Source organism: Rhagoletis zephyria, unplaced genomic scaffold (genome assembly GCF_001687245.7).
Source record: "Rhagoletis zephyria isolate East Lansing unplaced genomic scaffold, Rhagoletis_zephyria_1.1 Rzeph_scaffold_00280, whole genome shotgun sequence".
Taxonomy (NCBI): domain Eukaryota; kingdom Metazoa; phylum Arthropoda; class Insecta; order Diptera; family Tephritidae; genus Rhagoletis; species Rhagoletis zephyria.
In genome coordinates, this window is record NW_016157364.1 from 219,656 (window position 1) to 242,752 (window position 23,097).

The window sequence follows — 23,097 nt, forward strand, 5'->3', positions numbered from 1 at the left end:
CGTTCAACATTTCGTTTAAAATGCCAGATTTCCTGCAAATACATTAGAATTTACAAAAGGAATTTCACTACTAATTGCCTACTTTGCGTACTTTTCTACTACCATTTTCGCAACAAGGGATTGCATTCTTGCCCTTTCTCTGTCCTTCGTAAATGCAACCTTTTGTAAGGGAGTGTCAAACCGCAGCTGTCAATAATTATCTAACCTTGTATTATTGAATCATGGTCGCTACTAAATTTTTACGAGAACCAGTCATCCAGCCCACGACGACGAGTTTGCCTGCCAGCCGGGAATTTAGTCGTTGGACGAGCCAGCAGGCGATTACTATGCATACACACATATATGTGTGTGTACCCTGCAGGAAATGGGACTAGTTTTTAGCTAACTATTAACTAACTAGCAGTCAACTAGTGGTAACTATTTATTAACTATTTCTTTTGACCGTAACTAACTACTTTTGAAGGGCGATGACCGCAAAATAGTTATCCCTGGTTTCCTCTGCAGAAGATGTCAACTAACTTGTAACTAACTAATGGCGTTTTCTTTTCTACCGAAAAATGTTCCCTACTAAGAAGAAGGCAATGAAAAGGCAACACTTTTTGCAGAAAGGAAACGCCATAATTTTGGACATAAACTATAGAAAAAAAAATGATTTTTCTATATTTTTTTTATTGAACATTACATACATATTTGTAATATGTTGATAAGGTTACATGTTCTTTTGTAGGTGGTCTCACATTTGAATTCCATCAGGCATAACATCAAAATAATAATGTAAAATTTCGATCTTTGTTTTATTTGTCCTGAATTCGAAAATAATCTGCTGAAAGTGCTCAAAAAAAGCGTATTGAAAGTAATTGTTGTATGAGGATATTGAAATGGAAGCTTGTAAAGAAAACAAACTCCCGATAACGTCAGCATGACTCCTGCACGACTTTACAACTAAATTAAAGTTAGTTTTGTCATAGCGAATTAAAAATTAGTTATTTATCGAAATCCCGCAAAAAAGCTAACTATAACTTGATTATTTCAATCAATTGTTTTTTTGCAGGGTATGTACTCAGTACGGCATAGCTCAACCAATTACCTCAGAAAAGGTAATTTATTTATGCGTATGTAGCAACTAACTTCAAATTAATGTATAATCACCTAGCAGCCTCCTTGAGATAAACCAAGTGCTTACACTTTTGATACTCTTGCAAATACATAATTCAATATTAGTTGAAAAATCATATAACTTTAGACAAGTAACTTTGCAAAAGAAATATGTTGACTTGCTTATAGCCAAATGCATTTTAGAGTAGTTGAAGTCAAATGCAGAGTCGGACAATCGACTTGATGCTGGCACACAACTCAAATTGAACATTTGAAAGCAAATCCTGCAATGAAAAATTATCAATTGTTAAAAATAACCAACTTATAGTTAGTTATAGTTAGTGGCGGGATTTCAAAAAATACCTCACTTTTAATTAGCTTTGACAAAACCAACTTAAACTGAGTGGTAAAGTCGTGCAGGAATCATGCAGACGCAATCGGGAGTTTGTTTTCCTTACAAGTTTATATTTAAAAGTCCTCATACAAAAACTATTTTGAAACAATTTTTTTTTCTGCACTTCACAAACCCTTTTTCGAATTCAGGACAAATAAAATGAAGTTCGAAATTTTATGTATATTATCATTTGGATTTATGTCTGACGAAATTCCTATAGTCCTATAGACCACCTACCCACCTACTGCGGAATATGTAAGCAAATAAACAAATATGCAATGTTGAATATATAAATTAAAATGTAATTAAAAATGTAAAAAAATACAAAATAACAAAAAATTAACAAAATGTTTGCTATTGATATTTTATGTCCAAAAGTAGTCAGTTACAAGTTAGTTGACATGTAATGCAAAAGTATCCAGGGGTGACTTTTTGCAACCAGCGCCCCACAAAAATAGTTGGTTTATTTTCGAACAAAATATACAGTTAATAGCTAGCACTAGTGTTCGCGTAAACAGACTAAAGTTAGGTATAAGCTAACGTCACTCCCTGCAGGGTACATAAATCCATGCAAGCACGATGCCATTCATCGCACACGCACACACTCCCACACATCAACTTTCGTATAGAATGTTGTAGTGCTCGCACAGAATGTGGCGCTCATCGTTCGCGCTCCACTCGCTGTCAATTTTAGTGCGCATTTAGCAGTCAAGGCGAACTGTTATGGAAGAATCGAAACAGTTAAAAACGCTAATACGCGTTAATTTCGGGACACGTTAGCAGCAGTAGTAGTTGTGTTTAAATAAGTAAAGATTTATTAAAACAAAAACAAATAACAGCAATAAATCGTTAAAAGAAAAAGTTTTGAATAATATTAAATACTATAACAACACAAAAAAGTGCAATCGATTTTGTGATTTTTTTATTTGCGTTTTATCTAAATGTACGTCGTTGCTCTGCTTGGCAGACAAGAACGCCAGCTGTGTAAGTCTGAGTTAGTTTGTGTTAGTGTTGTGCAATAACAAAAGTGTATGTAGAAGAAAAAACTATTATTAATTTCGATTCATCTTAATGCAGACATTCATCCGTACATACATACATGTGTGTTTGTGTGGGTACTTGTGATGCATACATATGTACATTTGTATGTACTATAAGTGCAACGCATGCAATAGAAAGGGCTCGAAAGCGTAAATCGCCAGCATGGTGTTGTAAAGTGCTTGTAAAGACAGCGATTTTTTTGCTAGAAGTTTTAGAAATTATTTTAGGGGTATTCTCTGAGTCAAGGTGTGTTTAACAAGGTGGTGTTGGGGCGACAGCTGAGTTTTTCGCCGTGAAAAGCATTACGTCAAAATGACGTGTTTGTTGTAATTCATACCAATGACAGTATGGATATCTGCGTATAATTTGTTAAAGTAATTTTTTATTTGCATAGGGCTAACACCACCTTGTTAAATACGCCTTGCTCTGAGTCTTGCAAAGCCCTTGCACGATGCACAAATTGCACAGTTAAAACCGGTTTTCGTATGGGAGAGCTTTGCAAACCGTGAAGCCCATGCACCCCATGCAAGGGCTTTGCAAGACTCAGAGAATACCCCTATTGTGTTTTATTTTTTATTGCATTTTTTATTCCCATGTGCATGCATACATACTTACATGCAAACGTAAAATCGGTGAAGCAGCCGGCGAATTGTGTTTCAGAATTTCGTTATGGAAGAAAATTGTGAAATTGAAAAAAATTGATGCAGCAATGTAATGCACGCAATTCAGTATAACGATTTGCAGCAATAGATAACAACAACAATAAAGTGTTATGAAAAAATTCAAAAATGGGCTTTTATATTTAAAAAAAAAAGTCGTAATTCAGTTCAATACAATTATAGATAAAAAATATTGACTAAAACGTAACGTGTTCATGTTCCATGAAATATAACTACATAATAATAAATAAAAACAACAGCAAGAATGTAATTAGAGCACAAAAATATACAATTTTACTAATATCTAGCGTTCATAATAATACCAGCAATAACAAAAAAAAACGAAGTGAATTCAAGTAAATAAAAGCAACGATAAAGCTTGCGATGCCCAGCGGTGTTGATAAGCACAAAAATAAATAAATATACATATGTATGTATAAAAAAAATTCTCTTGGAAAAAAATTTCTCTTGCAAAAAAATTTACTGATTGCAGTGCTATGCAACACAAAAAGGACATAACAATTTGGTAAATATTAACAACATAATTTAAGATTTCATAAATAAGTGAAAAAAGGTTTGGTACTTCATTGACATTTCCTAAAAAACACAGTGAGAAAATACATAACGAAAACGTGTAACCAAAAAATGTTACCTTAATTGTTTAATTCTATTTGCGGTTGAATTAAAGCTGTTTTAAGTAATTTTTTCCACATATTCTAAGAAAATAAAAATAAAGAGACACGTCCAAAAATGTATAGAAGCATAGCAAAATTTTTCTGAATGCACATAAGTTTTTTGCATGCTATTACTTCGTTGCCACACTGTTGTTACTTGGTCGTTTAAGGGTTAAACGTTTTGAAACCAGCAAGATAACGCGTTTGGTAGTTTGTAAAAAAAAATTTCCATTTAGTAACCCCGAATGCTTAAAGTACGTTTACATATAAATATATATTCTCAATTAAAGGGAGGGATGCATTTTGTATGGATAATCACGTACTGTTAGGTTGCAAACAGAGTGGAAGCGAAGCCAAAGACGAAGATGAAGACGAAGCCGAAGACGAATTGCTTGCGTTGCGAGTGTACATAGTGGAAGATGAATGATATGAAGATTTGTTTCTAAAAAAAACCCTTTTTTTAGATAAAATCAAAAGAAAATAAAGAAGAAACAGCAATTCATGAAATAATTTGTATAGGACAACTTTTGGAGAATTTCGCCACTTATATTATGTGTTACGGCAAGACGGACAGACATTTTTCGAATATACAAGAATGCCAATTAATACGTTTGATTACATTTTGCCAAAAATTTAGCCAATTTCTTAAAAAACGCGTTTTTTCACAATTGCAAACAGTTAAATAAATTGTAAACAACTCATCACAGCAAGCGATTCGTCTTTGGAAACAGTACCGCACTGTTTCAAGCTGACCGCTTGCGCAACGTCTTCATCTTCGTCTCCGTCTTTGCTTGCACTGTGATCACTTTCATATGTTTACTACTGCACTGTTTTTCGTCTTCGGTTTCGTCTTCATCTTCGTCTTCGGTTTCGCTTCCACTCTGTTTGCAACCTTAGGCGATTTATAGCAAGCTGCACCAAAAAGTATTCAGCGGAACATATCGAACTAAATCGCGCTGAACTAAATACCGCAGCCACACACTTAGCATAAGGGTGGTCTATACTTACTAGGTATGTTTAATGTGACCAACCGTACTTCTTTCGGAAGTACAGTACTTCTTTTCTCGCTCTTGTACTTCGTACTTCGAAGTACAGTCAAATGTACTTCTTTGCGATATTTTGTAACCAGTTAGCGACAATTTTCGGATCGCTATCGCACAAACATTTATATCATGCGTCAAAAAGTGCGATAGCGATTCGAAAATTGTCGCTAACTGGTTACAGAATCTCCCCCCCCCAGGTCCTGTACTTCTCCGATCTTCTGGGCGATCGTCACTTGGTCTGGGCGATAAATTCGTTCAAAACATTCAAGTCGCCGGGGACCGATGACATCATACCTGCGCAGCTGCAAGGCGCTCTGAAGGTGTCGTGCAATTGGTTGGATTTTATTTATGCGAACTGCGTGAGGACCGGGTACATCCCCAAGGCTTGGAGGGTAGTCAGTGTTGCGTTCATCTCGAAAGCCGGAAAAGGCTCTCATGTTTCCCCCAGGGATTTAGTCTCTTCGTTTTTGCTAAAAACTCTTGAGAGACTGATCGACCTGTACATAAGAAACGCGATTCCCCGAGACTGTCTTTCAAGAGCTCAATATGCTTATTGCACACAGAGGTAAAGTGGTCAGATGAAGTCTTCACGCATGAAGATTATGCAGTAGGGGCCTTCTTCGATATCGAGAGGGCCTTCAACAATCGCAGTCCAGAGGCCATAGTCAAGTATATTCATAATCTGGGGGTTGAAACCAACCTAATAAGGCTTATCTACAGCTTACTTCGTGACAGAACTGTCGCAGCGAAGTGGGGGAGCGTCTGCACTCAATGCAGAGTCAATAAGAGCACTCCACAAGGTGGTGTTCTCGCTCCCCTGCTCTGGATTGCGATTGTAAACGATCTTCTAGAGGAACTGGGAAAAGTGGGTTGTCGGGTGATCGCCTATGTAGGTGATGTGGAATTTTGGTTAAGGGCCGATTTCTATACACTCTTTTTGATCTGGCTCAAGGTTACCTGAAACAGGTAATCAACGGCGGCTGTCGTGGAAGCCTAACATTGAGGAAAGGGTAGGAAAGATGTCGGTTGCCTTATACTGATCTAGGGGAGCTATCGGTAAAAGGTGGGGTCTCTCGCCCAAGTTAATTCATTAGCTCTAGGAAACCAGATTTAAGCCTATACGTATTGTCTGGTGGAACTCAATAGAGAAGGCTGCACTTGTAAAACAGGAATTAGCGGAGCATTAGGAACCACACCTACACTGGCGCTTAACATATGTACATATGGTGAACATAGCGCCCGCGGATATTGCAGACAGAATTATCGCAGCACGAACTGCTATTAGGCTAAGGGAAACCGGGCCCTTTTGTGCCATAAAAAAAGGAAAAGAAGACGTTTCTCTGCCGCAGCAAATGTTTTTATAGGACACTTTTAAACACGTTACCTATCAAGGGCTAGTTATGGTGAGACTTCCAAGAGGAAGATGATATGTTGATACGGATGCCAAGTGCGTAAGGGCGCTCTGTCGGTGGGTAATTGAGCCATGCAACTTCAGAAAATCTCTGTGAATGGACTTCCTTTATAGCGTTTATTGGCTTTTAAGAAAGTCTAGATTGCAAATTGCTTCTATGATGCTCAATATTCTGTATCATCTCCCGTTGCTTAACATCAAAGTGCCATTCAAGACGATCAATATTAAATACAATATAAAATGAGTATTATATTGCAATAACAAAAAAAACATCGAATGCCGGCCTGACTTCAAACGACTGCGCCCATTTCAAATAGGAATATCGCCAGCATACGACTGGCATTCCAGAGGAATGAAAGAAACAAACACACATACTCTTACATATGGCTACAAAACTGCGATGGATGGCAAAACACAACTACTACAGTGTAGTAAGGATACCCAGAATACACACACACACGCACGCTCGGAAGTTAGACGAGCTGAGAGTGGACACTAAGTGGGTGTGGGTGCTCAGGATGGCTCGACTTTCGTAGCACAAAAGTTTTTGTTGGCAGCGATGTAGTGTTTTTTACGTTTTATTTATTTTCCTTAACAAATTTTCTCCTGCTTTTCCACGTATTTGTTTCACTGCGCTAACATTGCTGGGCTCTTCCACTTTAGCAACGTCCTCCGCAGCGCTTCGTACAAACTTTCTGCTGGCTCCTAGTCTAAATATTTGTATGCATATATGTATGTATGTAGGTGTGTGGCTGTGGCAACAATGTCTGTCTGCTTGTGTGCTGAGTCAGTGCCCCAAACATCCTTCAACGTTTACTCCTTACACGCTATTCGTAAGGGTTTTTGGCACTTTGTTTGCCAGTGTAGCGCAGCAGACGGTTGCCACGAAACCAGAAACCAACCCAAGCAGTCATCCAGCCAGCCATCCAGCCAGCAGCCCCAGAATGGTACAGACGCAGCGCTCTCAGTCGTGGACGTTGTTCTTTGCAGAGTAGGTATTCCCTATTTACTTCCGCAGCGACAGCGAACATCGGCAGCGGAGTAGGACAGCTGCGGAAGTAACTTAACTTTTTTAGTTTTTGTTGATTTTTCTCTAGTTATATTGCCAACTTGGCTTATTCCAGCGAAATTCTCTAGAAGTTTCCTGCAGCGAGATATGGGGGCATGGCTTTTCCACGTGGCGCGGAACAGGAGAAAAATATAAAATAATATAAATAAAAAAATTTTAGGGAAAATTAGATGAGTACAACAGCAAGCGGAAGTCCTGTAGGATAATCATGCTGCGCGAGAGCAGCAGCGCGTGAGAGAGAGCAACAGTATGAGAGCACGCGTCGATGGAATACGAAAAATACTAAACTATTTCGAGTGAAAATGTTGAGAAGAATAATTAAGGCAGCATGTGGGAAGTAAAAGGTGCCATAAGCTCATTTTGAAATGTAACGACGTCATAGCTGCTGACGTTTTCGTCACTTTTCGTCGCAATATGGCAGTGACAACGACAGCCACAAGGACGGACAGTAACAGCACTTATGCCATGATGATAGACAGAGCAAAAATAAAAATAAAAATGCCAGCAACATCAACAAGAAATTCATCAAAAAAATTGTAATAATGATTTTGGTGGCACGAAATGTTGTTGCGGAGGTATGCCTGCGACACTCGATACTCGCTGTAGCCAAAAAAGGCAGGCAGCTAGTCAGACACTTGGCCAATTCGCCACATTTGGCAGCTAGTTGTAAGTGAGTAAGTGCCGCCAGTTATGTATGTATGTATGTACATATTGTGTGCCTTACTCATATTTGGTGGCAAGTGAGTGGCAGTCTTGACGGACGAGTGAAAATGTGTGACGGCGTGCGGCAGCAACAGCAACAGCACGTGCATCTTGTTGGCTCGCTGGCAGGCAGCATGCTGCTCGGCCGCAACAATGTGGAAATGAAACATGCGAGGTAGAGCGGAAATGAAATGGAAATATGTACTCGCAGGCAAGTGGCATGCGGCATGTGGCAAGTGGCATGCTGTAGCCGGCTTTTTGTTGAAAGTGGAGCAAAACAAAATTGAAAAATATGTGCGACGAGCTGCGAGAGTAGGGGCTAGAAATGTATGTAATGAAGAAAATAGTTCTATCTAACGTATTGAAAAGAAAATTAAAAAAAGCAATTGAAAATTGTTGTTTGAAAATTGAATGAGCGGATTCGAATGATGATTAAATTTATCAAAAATGCATGTTAAAAGAAAAATTAAGCGAAGTCTTATTTTTTTATGAAATATAAAAAGAAAATTAAAAAATAAAAAAGCGATGGAACCAAGACATAAAAATTAAAAATTTAATCAAAACCCAAATTTTGTAATCAAAAATAACCTTATTAAAGTTCAATTAAAGAAACCAATAAATATAAAATTAGATACGAAATAAAATTACATAAAATACAAAAAAAAATAAAAAAAAATTATGAATAAGTTAAACAAAGCCAAATTTTTAATAAAAAAAATTTAGAAGCAAACAATTTTGAGGAATTAATTAGCGTAGTTAGAAAATAACTTATTGTAAAATAAAACAAAATAAAATACAATATAACAAAATAAAGTAATATAAAATAAAATGAAAGAAAATAAAATAATATTAAATAAAATACATATGTAGAATAACAAATCAAATGAAATAGAAAAAATAACGTAAAACAAAATAAAATAAAAAATCAAATCAAATATTTTTGGAGTCGCTGGTATCCAACATGCGCCACCTCACGTGACATATGCGGAACGTCTCTCAGATATGGGTGGTATCAGGGAAATAATTGACAAGGGATGACGGAAATTCGTTCCAAAATAAATCATCTTACCACCCTGTCGGAAAAATCAACCAACACCAACACACAAATAATACCCGAGTTGGACCAAAACCAGCAAAACAAATGCCAGTAGCGTCTGCCTCAGAGTGAGCGGCTTATATCGTCAGCGTCGGATCTTCTTGTTAGAAGCGGCTGTTTATAGAAATTCTGGCAGCAGAAAGAAAATGCAAGCCACAAAACCCGCGACAGTAATGTCACAGAGGTGGAAACCTTAGCCAATGTGGCAGATAATGGCTCGAAGATACTAGAGTTCTTAAGGAGAGGATCAATCACCCTAACGACCCCACCAAAAGTAACTAACCAGGGGCTACAAAAAAGCACCGCCTTGCCTAATGTAACACGAACAGAGGTAGACCAAACCTTGAACTGGCTTGATCACGTGCCTCGAAGTTTTGAAAAAAGCAGATACAGAGGTGTTTTATGAAATTGGAAAACGTATTGAGTGCTTACAGAAGATAGTGTCAGAATCGAAAACGGTCCAAAGGTCGATTAAGGAAAATTGAATCCATATGCACATTTTCTATAAAAGAATGAAAAGCAATAGAGAGAAAATGGATCGGTTACTTCAGGAGAAACATGAACCAAAAATTAGTGAAAATTCTTCAGAATCACGGGTACTGCATACAGATAAGAGGTGTCAAACACCAAAAAGGTTAGCTTCCCCAGAAAAAGTAAGCGGTATCCAACAGACTAGTAAAAAGTATAAATTTTCACATCCAAAGGAAGCTGAAACAATTGCAAAAAGCAAAGGAGTCCTCAACACATGAGTAAGCAAAATCTGGCAAAATACAGTGTGAAAATGTCAAATAGATCGACAAAAGAAGCAATAGCAATAAAAGAGAGTAAAGTAGCAAGAAAAACGGAAATATCAAACGCCGATGTGCTTCGTAAAACTGAACAAAAAGACGCGCAAGAAATAAGAGTTGAGATAGACAAAATAAGAAGAACCAAGGCTGGGAATTACACATACAACTTAAAAAAGGAAGTGGAGAAAAGTTCTAAGTAAAAGGTGAAGCATTACAAGAGAAGCTCGGAGAGGACGTGAACATCTAAACAAATCAAATCAAATCAAATAAATTAAAGAAAGTAAAATTAAATAAATACAATATTAAATAAAATAAATAAATATAGATACAAGTTTAGGTAAAATAGTAAAATTAATATATAAATAAACCTTTTTAGGAGCCTCTATGTAAAATGCGGTTCAAATTATACATATTTTGAAAAAAAAATCCTTTCTTTTTTTTCATATAAACTCATATAGCATATAAACTCATGACAAAACTTTTTACCTATGGCTTATGAAATTGAAGGAATAACAAACATGTTCAGATGTACATATGTAGGTAAATGATCACTGAAGTCAAGCGTCATGAAATGACTTATGCCACTATGAAAATAAACGGCTCATTTATAATTATTTTTTTTAATTAAAATAGCAAGTGGCATTTGAAAAGTTAAGGAAAAATCAAGAAAAATATATACAATTAACCTAGTCCTTGAAGAGTTAAGAGTTCAAGCAATAAAATAACTTTCAAAGTTAATTTTTATTTTTTGAGGTGCTTTAAAATTTTTTTTATTGCAAACATTTTCCGAAATAATGCTTTGAGTTCCGTTAAAAATCGGCAATTATTCGCACTTTGTAAATTTTACATTCACACACTTTTAATCAGATATTCACATACAAAAATTTGCCTTGCAGTTGTGTTTCACTTGCTTCATCAGCATACACACACACACTCGCACACGCAGCAAGAGTTTAAGGACGTTTCTTACGCTCTATATCCCGCACATCTCGTATTCGCCATCCGCCGACTACCTCCCATCACCGATTTTTCTAATTCAACTAAAATTCCCCAGTAAAATTTTTCGAACTATCCTTTGTTATGTGTCAAGTGCCACATTCACTCGCTCGCCCACCCACACATTTATTAAGCGCCGCTGTTCCTGCCACTCACAAGGCACCGCCAACAACAACCACAACTGGAGGAAGAAGAGCAGCAAAGCCACGATTTGACAAGAATATCGACTAACTGCTGTCACACAGCTGCTTGATGGAAGCTGACTGTGTGGCTGTGGCTATGGCTATGACATTGGCTGTGCCACATGCGGTGGCAAGCAAGTCAATGCACCGTAGACGAGTGGCGGCAAAAATGACGTGATTACATATGCACATATACATACACACATACATACATGCATGCAAACAAGCGCATAGAGTGCCAAATGAAAGGAGTGAACATTTTTTTTTTGCTACCCATCTGAGGACGACTTTCACATCCTTTAGATCTGCACTCCAATCAACCGCCAAGCGGCGACGGTTGGGGTTAAGCGAATATCCTTTAAATGTTCAATGACTTTGCTGCAATTGATATGCAATGTTATGTGTGTGTGTGTGCTTGATTGTGTCACATATTGAATGATTTAGTGGAAAGAAAAGTAAAGCTGAGGGAAAGCGCTGAAAATTGTGTGCAATTGTAAGACAGCTGCTGAGGAGTCTGAGTTGATGCCGAAAACAGATGTGAATTCATGTCTGAGGTATGGAAAATATTATAAATGAAGGCATCTAAATATTAGTTCATGCTGTTAGCGCATATGTAATCAACATTTTAAATTGATTGGTTAAGACACATGGACGATTTTAATTTCTTAATATCGTCTAAAAGCAAATTTTCTCTTTTCGTGAACCGTAATTTAAACTGAAAGCGTGGCGAGGAGTAGCGAAACTCTGCTCAGAGCTGACCAAAGGCGAACAGTATTCTTGAAGTTTCCTCAAACTCACTCACCTGTTTTACTAGTTTAGCAGCCAATAGCTTCGTGCAATGCCACTGAGTCTCTCGGTCCCCATAATCGAATCTCTATCTATGTAGATAAATTTCCAAATCAAGTGGCAACTCCCGCCTAATTCATTTTACTCTTTTTTAAATTTTTCATTTTTTTTGTAAAATGCATAAACGCGCCACACAGTCAGTTGAATTCGTTTGCAGCCGTGAAAGCCTCTCATTATTCTATAATTATAATTACTATAGTAATCACTACCCATTTCGTTGTGAATCATCCTCTAATTTGTGCGCAAATAAATGTGTGACTGATTCTTCAGTGATTTCATCATTGATTGCAATCATTAGCAACGGTTAGTCAACAACTGCGGCTGAGATCGTTTAAATTTCGCAATGAGCGTAAGTGGCAAACTATTTCGACTATTTGTGTAAACAAATTTCGAAAAACTTTTGAACTTACATATAAGAACGATGATATTAAAATAAGTAATTTTTAAGCAAAAAACACAACCCACTTCGATTTTCATGTAAAAATTTAGGAGTACCGTTAATTTCTTCATAATCCAATGATCGGTTCTAAACCAAATTAGTATGGTATCACCCTTGAGGTACCACGTTGCCGATAGAAAATCATAGGAATAGAATTATCAAAATCTGTTAACGTGGTCCAAAGTTATGCGGCAACACACATAAAATAAAATATATATTCCGACGAATTGATAACCTTCTCGTTTTTTTGAAGTCGGTTAAAAATAAATAACAAGTGGTGAAAAATAGGGTATACGTTCTAAATACCACATAACAGAAATTCTGAAAGAGACCCCAGCTGATAAAGAGTACATATCGCACACGATTTTCAAAATTGACACAACTCTGAATTTAATGTTTTTGAAATTATGCGCTAAAAATTACCCAGAGCTTTTATTTATCTTTAAGCAAAAGCTGGATCAAATTTTTTTTTATAATTTGTTAAAAAAACCTAAGGTAAAGTCTCCCTTGCCCATATGATTACTATGTGACGAACGTGTTATTTTGAGTTGTGTCACTTTTGAAGATGGTGTGCGATATGTATGTACTATATGTACTATATAAGCTCGATTGCGCGTCTGAAGTACTCAACTATCGAATTCTGCTTCTTCCTGAGGGGAATCAGAGATTACTTATACCACACGTAGTATCTGCCTGCTGATAAGGTAAAAAAAAACTTTTAACATGTGTGGAATGTTTTTATCGATTTATATTTGTTGTTCATCTTCATTCACAGAAATTCTTTTTTGGGGGGAAAAACACAAAATAAAACCACACGGAATTCTATGATCGAGTCAAGCCGTAAACTAATTAATGATGAATCATCGACGAAGCATGTACATACATACATATTTATCTAATGAGAGTCAAGTGGTCAAGATATGGCCGAAGTAGCCCAAATAAATCAAAGAGTATTTGATAAAAGTAGAAAGCAATTAAAAGTGGTTTGTAGGCGAGCGATTATTAATCAAACCAATCAATCTCTCGGCAAGCAATGACAAAATCTTTAAATAATATAAAATATATTTTTCCCATGAAATTTGAAATTTAATACATTCCTAGGACCCTTTATTTTCGTACTTCCGATCAATCAATTAAACAAATATTTACCATTTTAAAGATTTTTATAATATATTTTCTGGGAAGTAAAAAAAGTGGAAGGTATTTTATGTACAGATATGTAAACAAAACTACTAAGTATCTTATTTTTTCTATCGGTTTCCAAATATTTCTTTTTTTGCTTTTCTCTTATCAAAAGAGTTTTAATATGTACTATTTTTGTTTTTGATAAAAACAAAAGCTTATCTAAATTTGTAATATTAGCAACGGGCTTTTTCGCGCTTATTCGTGCTTTTATGAAATTTTACTGAACGCCCATGCACGCACGAGTTCGTGCTGACAGCAAATATTCTGGTCCTTGCCCATCTCTAGGGCATACATATGTACATCTGCGAAATTTTTTAATACTTTGTCGAATTTAGGTATGTAATTGTTTACTCCATTTTTCAATTTTTGGCAAACATTTTTTTCGATATTTTATTTCACTTCTTTCACTTTTACCTTTTGGAAGAAATTTATACATTTTAAATTTTTTTTTTAAGTTGGAACAATTAATTTATTCCCCGATAATAATTAATTTAAGACAAATATTTCTTTTTTTCCTTGGGATTTTTTTTGTTAAAATATATTTTTTGTTTTTTAAATTTTCTTGAATATTTGTACATATGTGCATATCATTTTAACCGACTTCAACAAACAGGAGGTTATCAATTCGGCGGAATATTTTTATTTTTTGTTATGTATGTTATCGCATAATTTTGAACTACTTTCAACAGATTTCTATAATTCTGTTTTTAAATGAAAGGTGGTACTTCAGAGGTGGTCCCATACTAACTTGGTTTAGATCGGATCATTGGATCGCGAGGAAGTTAACGGTACATACTCTTAAATTTTTTTATGAGAATTGAAGTCGATTTTGTATTTGCTTAAAAATTACTTTTTTTTGTTAATGTTGAAATTTCTGTTAATTTTTTCTACTACGATTATGTTACAAATATTTTTTTTCAAGTCGAAACAATTTATTTCCCAATTTTTTATACACATAAGTATTTATTTTTTAAAAGTTTTTTAAATTCTCCTCAAATATTCAAAATTTTCATTAGTATTTTTTATTAAAAATATAAAATATAAATTTTTACTTTTTTGGTAAAAATGCATACACAATGCGTATGTATATTATTTAAATGCTTGCTTTTTTGAATCTCTGTAAATTTTTTCTACTACAATTCTGTTGAATAAGTTTTTTTTTGTGTTTAATAAAATATGCACATATTTTTGAAATCTTATTAAAATTTATCTTTTAAGTTGAGTGGCACAATTTATTATATCGGGAATTGGAGTTAATTTACACTTAAAAAATTTGCCGGGGAATGCTAACATTTTCTGCCAAATCTATGCAGCCGCCAACCAGTCACTTCAGCTTAGCAGCAGCAAAGGAAATTTACATAAAAATGCGATTTGCGTAGATATTCGAGAATACCAATACGAGCGCACAAAAAGTGACTGAACAAACATGAAATATTTTTATAAATGTACGTATGTATGCACATATTGACATTATATTGATGACAGGCTGCCGTAAAACAAAGCATCCATGCAAATGTATGTACATATGTATGTGCTGTGTGCTTCTATGTTTGCCTTCGAGGTGCCTCAGTGGCAATAGTTTTACCAGGTAATTTGTTGTTAGATGTCAGCAGCAGTGGCGTTGGCATTTTTCAATTACAGCAACAACAATAGCAAACAATAACACACGTCCCCACTCACTTGCCACTTGAGAGGCAAATTAACTAAGCGACCAGCGTCAACTGCAGCCAATGAAGCCACTGATGACGCAAATGATTTCAAATGTTAGTTGTTGTTGCTCATGTTATAGTTGTTGGTGCTCTTATTGTTTTAGCTGTTGACATTAACACCCACGCGCCAGCAGTCACTTGATGCCATTGATTTCTAAATGACTTTTGCTGTTTTGCTGTGCAACTAAAACCTTTGATGACACTCTTTTTTTGCAATCTATGCACTGATGTGCATGCATGCATGTGTGAGTGTGTTTGCTTTGCAACCACTTCAAACCCAGTGAACCAAGTAGTCCATTATCATTGCTCGGCACTGCACTCCGGCAGCACTTTCGCAGTCGCAGTTGGTGCAAATAATTGAATTCATTTTGAGTTGATGCAGGCTGTCGTCGTCAGTGCGAGTAAGTCAGTGCAATCATCGACTGCTCATCCAATGGCTGAATGGCTGAGCTGACGTTGAACGAACGAAGGACGAGCTGACTTGCTGGCTGCTTGATTAGCCGGAAGATATATGTGCACAAATTGTTATTCACACACGCACGCATTTGTGTGCTTGAATTGTAGGTGCGCCCTGTACTTATGTTTAGTTTGTTTGGCTGTTGTTAGGTGTTAGGTGTCAGTCAGTCAGGTCAGCATTCGGCGCACAGGTGTGAGAGTTAGTTATCATCCTGCGTCACGCAATTGCATATATGTATATGTTTATCAGGCTAATATACATACATACATGTGTACAAACATGTGGATCCAAACTAATATTTGTACTGGCGGATAGGTGTGGATAGGGCAAATATCCATTGAGAATGTGTAGTTGCATTGGACATGGTATATACATACACACAAATTTATTATAAAAGTAGGGTTCTTCTTCTTGTCTGACGCTGCAAACGCCTAAGAAGTTTTAGAAATGAAAATTGAAGCCGGTTACTTCACCAACTGGTCTCTCCATCGCAAAAGGGGCCTTCCTCTTCCTCTGCTAAAACCAGCAGGTTCCGCGTTGAATACTTGAACCGAACCGAGGTTATTGAACCGTTCGGATTGATTCTTCTGAATTCTGACGAAGCTTGAGGTATTGACCAACGTAATTTTATATAGTCCCACCAGTTTCGCCGGAATACCAAACTCAGACATCTCGGTTTGTAGGCAACTCCTTTTCACGCAATTAACTGCGGCTTTAAAAAGGATGGTGAGCGTCGAGCCTCCTTTTACAAGTCTTTTAACAAATTGGGCGAGATGTGTTTACCCGGGCTTTGATGGACCTACCAGGTCTAAAGCCACGCGAGACCGCTTTTCTTGTAGATTGGTCAGAGCACAGTCGTCAGACATTCGTTCAATCGACTGTACTTGGCATAAAAATTGATACACCTTCTCAGCCCGTCATCGTTGTACTTTAACAGATCAGCTGACTGGGCATAAGTTCAAGCAGCTTTGTTAGTTTGCAGCTGTGAAATTGACGATACAAGCACTTCGCGCTCGCTAATTTCGGCCCCTCGCGCTATCCTCTTCATTTCCCTATATCGATCGACTCTGAAAGTCAAGCGGCAAGTATAGTGTCACTGCCTTATGCATATTGGCATATGGGTATGTTGGCTACCCATGTTATGGACCACGGCGAAGTCGATAAGTCTCAGTGGGTTATCGTGAATTTCGTGGAGGAGGCCGAATGGTCCTCGGAACGGTTTCACAAAAGTTATTTTCCTTTCCCAACCTGGAATTGCAGGATTTTATATCGTTGCTTTGGCTCACAGGCGCGATTATGGAAGAATCTTTAATCGCCTCGTCCTTCTCATTGATTGCAGTTTGAGCGAGATAAAGCAGGATGTTTCGATAATTTAGCCGGGATGTGGCTTTTGATGAAACAGAAATTACAAAGAAAAAAAAACAATTTCTTTCGAAGCTTAAGCTTGAAAATTTTTGTAAAATGAAATTAACAAAGAATTTGGTTCACTAAAAATGAGATTTGAAGTAAATATTTCGAAATTTGAATACGCACGATACAAAAAACATAACCCAAATCAAAAATTTTGGCAATAATCATGATTCAATAATACAAGGTTCGATAAACTGACAGTTGTCTCTCTCGCACCGCTCCCTTAGCAGTGGCACCGTGTTGCTTCTTTGCAATTTTACATGGAAACAGTGTAGCTTTGGTGTGAAATAAAAGTATAAGCTTTTGTGCAATATCTTTATTTGTATATGCATATGAAGCATATTTAACTGATGAAAACATATGCATTGGATGTTTACATCAGTCTCATAGTAGTCTTATTTAAATTTTGAGTCATTTTGCAGTTTTTATACGGCTAAATAGCATATAAATTACGTAATTCACGTAGATATATCAATATTACGTTCAACATTTCGTTTAAAATGCCAGATTTCCTGCAAATACATTAGAATTTACGAAAGGAATTTCACTACTAATTGCCTACTTTGCGTACTTTTCTACTACCATTTTCGAAACAAGGGATTGCATTCTTTCCCTTTCTCTGTCCTCCGTAAATGCAACCTTTTGTAAGGGAGTGTCAAACCGCAGCTGTCAATAATTATCTAACCTTGTATTATTGAATCATGGGCAATAATTATTTTTTATATCCAAACAAATTTAATATTCAATGTCCCATTCATCTTAAGTTTTTTCTCTTAAATTTAGTTTTATTTTATTTTGCAACAACCCAACAACTATAGCTCCATTGCAAATTGAACTGCTGTCGCACTAGTTCTGATTTTTCTTTCGTTCTTCATTGTTGTCACTATTCACTATCATTTGTCGGCACTTCACGTCGCCGTCGTCCTCGTCATCCTTTGTGTCACTTATTTTCTCACACACACATACGCATTCTGCGCACTCTGTGTGTGGTTGCATGTAGTATTTGTTTTTTGTTTTTAGGGTGGCATTACACATTAGCCTTGGAAAGGACATTCGCGGGATTTTGCTCGTTTGGTCGCTCTCTCCTTGCTCCTTACACTCCGCGCCACGCCACGCCACGCCACGTCACTCATCGCAGTGCACTTGTTATTCCACGCTCCTTCGATGACGGCTTTTACTTCCACCTCCGCCATTGAGTACCGTCATTCGTTTCACTTTCACTTAATACTCACTCCCGTTTTTCCACATCATCTCTTTTGTTTTTGCTCTCCTGGTTGTTTTTGTTGCTTTTGTTCCACTGCAGTTACTGCTGCATTTAATTTGCTGTTATTCATATTTCATGTCATTGTTTTTGTTGTTGTTGTTGTTGAATTGAAGTGGTTGTTTTTGTGTCTTTTGGCTATAGGAGAATGTGTTGATTGGTCGCCGCCCATTTCACGCTGTCCCAAAGTGACGCGTGACGGGCGGCGGGCGCTGCCCACAAAAACTCAAATTTCAGCTGAGCTGAGCTGAGAAACGGCAGCGGCTGTAGGAAATTGCAGTTTTTGGCGGTTTTAACGTTATTTTAATTACAAATTAATTTTTTCCATTTTCAGCCAGTCAGAGGTATCTCAGTTCGATTTTACTTTACTTTAACTTCGACGTAAGCCTTTTTCGCAACACCCCTTTCCCACCTTTGCATTTCGTAAACTTTTAATGTAATTTTTTTCAGTCTCTTTCCGCCCATTTGCTTCGAAAGAGCTTAAGTGCCTACTTTTTTCATTCTCGTCAATTTTTTGCACGCTTATTTTTCAAAGTTTGCGTATGTTGTTCATTTAGCACTTTTTCTACTCTTTTGCTACCGCACAGCATTCCTACGTGTCCTCACTTTTCCTGCTTTTCAATGTTGTACGCGACTGCATAGTAAAATTTTATACGTCAAGTTAATAAAATTTTAAAGGTGTGCAATTTCGGCACATCTGCTCTCTTTGCTCTCCTGCCCTCCGTCACTCGCAGACATCCATTTACTTTGCTCTACCTGCCAAAATTCCATTGTCATACTACATACAAAGCGAGGACACTGCTCAGTTGCGCTTCTCTCTACTATCTACTTTCCCATATAATACGCTTTGCCCTTGAAGAGCTGTGCTGCATATTTTGTTGGAATGTCGATGTAAAAAAAAAAAATTGAATTAAATTTTATTTTTACATCACTTTTACTTTATTGAGGAAAGATACATAAAATGATATAGAATTTGAGCAAAATTTAATTACAGTAAAAAAACACTGAAAGCTCAATAGTTTTAAAGAAAACAATTTTTCGTTACCTAGTTAACGCCTAGTTAAAATAGAAATAAGTTTGAATATAATTTCTTTGAAATCCATTTTATTTTGCACATTTATTTCTGCTTTGTGTGAAAAGAATTGCCCATGTCCGTCTTATTAAACATTTTAGCATTATAAGCCTGCTTCAAAAAAGATAGAGTAACAAGAACCAATTAACATACTTCCAATAGGCAGTACGCGCAGTTATTATATACTTCCGCTCAGTTGATTTGTCAATCATCAAAACAGTGTGTGGGGTACTTAATGCTACACATGGCTGTTATCGATTTTCGATACGCTCTCAACTGCTATCACTGCTGAAGTCCATTGAATTGTTTTCTTTCGATCATGTTTTTGCGAATTTTGTTTTGATTCGCGGATAAACTGTTTAAATAGTGGTTATGGTGTTTAAATGTATAATAAGTTAAGTGACACAATTGGATAAATATATTAGAATGTGTTAGTTGTGTTTTCAAGTGCATAAAGTGAATATTAGTTGACTTATACCCAGTGTGAAAGCAGTTTTTGTATGTATGTAAGTGAAAAATGATTTTTATATATTTTTTTTTAATATAATATACAAATTGATAAAAAGAAAAAAATTATGAGTGGGCTTTAGTAGTCAGCCGCACCTAGTGTTTTAAGAAAACCAGGTGAAATTAACAAATGAAACTTGGTCAGGATGTTAAGGGAGGTATCCTCTAAAACATGTAGAACTAAGAAATATAAACAACATCATTGTTTATAAGGTATTTGTTGTTAAAATTTCTCAAACCGTTCCACTTGATTTCCTTAACAAAAAGTGCATTTGTCACATTCTTTCATATATATAAATGCACATAACACTGTACTTAATACTTTACACACTTTTATTTTATTTTATCTTGTATATAAATCACTTTAATTCAACTTTTATTGACTTGTAAATTACATTGAATTGAACCCATATTTACAATAACACATGGTTGCAAACTGACACATAACATGTGTTGCCATATTGTACAAAACAATACATACAAAGAAGGCAATGCTTAATACGTGCTGAATACGTACATTTCTCTGATTGGAAAAATTTATAAAGGGATCGATAGCGGTCTTAGTCCTGATCATAACCATAATAGACACCACTGGGGCGGCAGCCCCAAGTTTACCACACAGAAAGGGAATTCTAGTTACCTTATCCTTTCCCAAGGCTACATCACCGGGGCGGTAGCCCCATTTGGTGCACACCAAAAGGAGAATTCTATTTAGTAAGTAAGGATTATAATCCTAAATCGCGGCCGAAGGCCACCTACGCAGAAAGGAGAATTCTGCTAAGTGAAAATTCCGAATTAAAAATCCGCATTTATTATTCAAAATTCCAGTCTGGCAGCACCAAGTTTGATGTTATTTTGCTACCTTATTCATCGTTTATACGAAAACTTGAACAACAGGAACTATAGGTTTGCTGGAAAAAGAGGGTATTTTTGAAATCAGGGGTCCTATTCTACCCCTCCTCATGCCCCCTTTTTCTAGAATTTGCCGTCCGCCTACTAAAATTTTCCCAAAATTATATTTGATGAAATTGCTGGTGAAACTGGCAGCAGATAAACTCTTAAGTACTGCCCTTTCCCACAGAGTTAAGTGCATCTTTGGAAATATTTCGCTACTTATTGGAAATTGTCGTCTGGAGCATGGGCTAGATCTAAGAGATATTTATAATCAGTGCAGGTACATAATAAAAGATATGAGCTGGACTTTCCAATAGCTGCATTTTAGGGGCCGATCTTTTCGAAAAAATCGTATCTATGGGGCAATTAGGTACTCATATTATATTATGTATATAAAAAGAAATTAACCTACCAAAGCTAGACGCGATAGGCGGTACCGAAGTCGATCTATTTGAACTTAATAAAGTTCATGAAACATTTTTCCCTATCTAATAATAATAATAATATAAACTAGCAGAAGTGTTTTGGTATTGATACAAGGAGTACATATACAAAACTTTCTAAATTTCGCGAATATCCCATCCCAAGTACCTCGTTAAGGTAGCTATCGAAGGGTAGGGGGAGTTATCCTAATTCCAAATTAGCTGAGGGAGCCTTACAGTTTTTAAGCTATAATTATTAAAGTTTGTAAATTTAACAAACCTTAAGACGCTATTTCACACAATAAACACTATATTTACGTACACACTTCGGCAATATAATTGCAACATACATCTAAAAAATAATTAGAAAAGATAACAGTTTTATATATGTTAGCAGGAAAGGGGGGGCATAGGGTCATATTCCCCAATAAAAACTTTCTCTAACTAAACATATTACTTACCAATAGTTTTTAAGATATTTACTGGAGGCATTTTTGCTTTCCAAATTCATATGCGAAAGAAATGTTATATATTCTTGACCGCTTTTCTTTCCCGTCATCACAGAATGTAGAATTCTACTTAGTAAGGGTTATAATCTCTAAGCGCGAAGGATAGTTTTGGCTGAGTTATTCAAGTTTTCCTTACACCAATCTTTGAAAAAAGTAAAAAAAAACAGCATCACAAATCTAATTATTTTGTTTCCATTGAATTTTTTTTTTATGAAGTGTTGTCTTCTAAGGTGAGTTTTTTCAAAAAAACCCTCAAGAAACTATTTTTATTCAATACAAACTCCATTTTTGGAGGTATTTTCAATTCGGTCCAGCTCACGTAAATCTTAATATTTTTCCGAAATAAATTTTGTAATCCCGACGGAAAAATCGCTCCTTTTTTTGGTGACGTAGTCTAATGTACATACATATGTACGTATGTACATATGCTTATACCTTATTTCTAGTATTTTTCATTGTTTCTGTTTGCAGTGTATTTCGAAATTTTTTTCGTAATGCGTGGCAGCACCGAAATTTCAGTTCAATTTCTCTACAAAGGATTAAGTGGAGTTGCATTTGAAATTTGTTGCAACTTTAACCACAAATTACTTACAAAACTGTAAGTCGCCAGATGTCCCTAATTTCTAATATGAACTACAGCCGTTAGCTTTTAGAGCAATAACTCTTCTTGTTTTTTTGATGTATTCACACACTATGCCACCTGCTTTTCAAGTAGTTGCTGCGCCTATTAAAGCGCTCTTAAACTATAACTTTATTTGGACTGCAGTGTATACACAGATTTATATTTACGTTTGTAGTTTGTCCTCTCTGGCTAGGCCCATACATTTACATACATATCTACATTCTTCTATTTGTCCATTAATTCTGGTTCCTACCTTTTATTAAACTGAGTAGCCTATCCTCTTAGCTGCCACTCCTTGTCTGCCTATACATATTTTTTCATCGCGCCGAGTCTCGATCAGTACGCATTTATTTCAACGTCAGTGTCATATGCATTGTTGTTGTTCTGCTAGGTACGTACTATTTACATATGTTGCATTCACATAATGAATTCTCTTTATTTCTGCTGTAAATTTTGTTTTCTCTCTTGCTTTTATCTCTCCTTTTTTACCATTTGTCACATTCGCATTGGCTTGAGGATATTTGGCAGGTATTTCAGCTTACATACAGACAATATTTGCTTGCAACACACTACTAACATGTATCTCTGTGTATACTTGTGTAGTTGTATTGACT

At 36.2% G+C, this 23,097-nt stretch overlaps 1 long non-coding RNA gene across 1 annotated transcript in view; it reads left to right on the forward strand.

Annotated features, from left to right (window-relative positions):
* The first annotated feature begins 2,160 nt into the window (after nt 1–2,160).
* The window catches only part of LOC108358658 (uncharacterized), a 51,708-nt gene continuing 30,771 nt past the window's right edge, over nt 2,161–23,097 (forward strand). The window contains exons 1-2 of the long non-coding RNA XR_001846809.1: nt 2,161–2,518; nt 3,373–3,715. This is a non-coding gene — a long non-coding RNA (uncharacterized LOC108358658). The remainder of the gene's footprint in view (nt 2,519–3,372; nt 3,716–23,097) is intronic.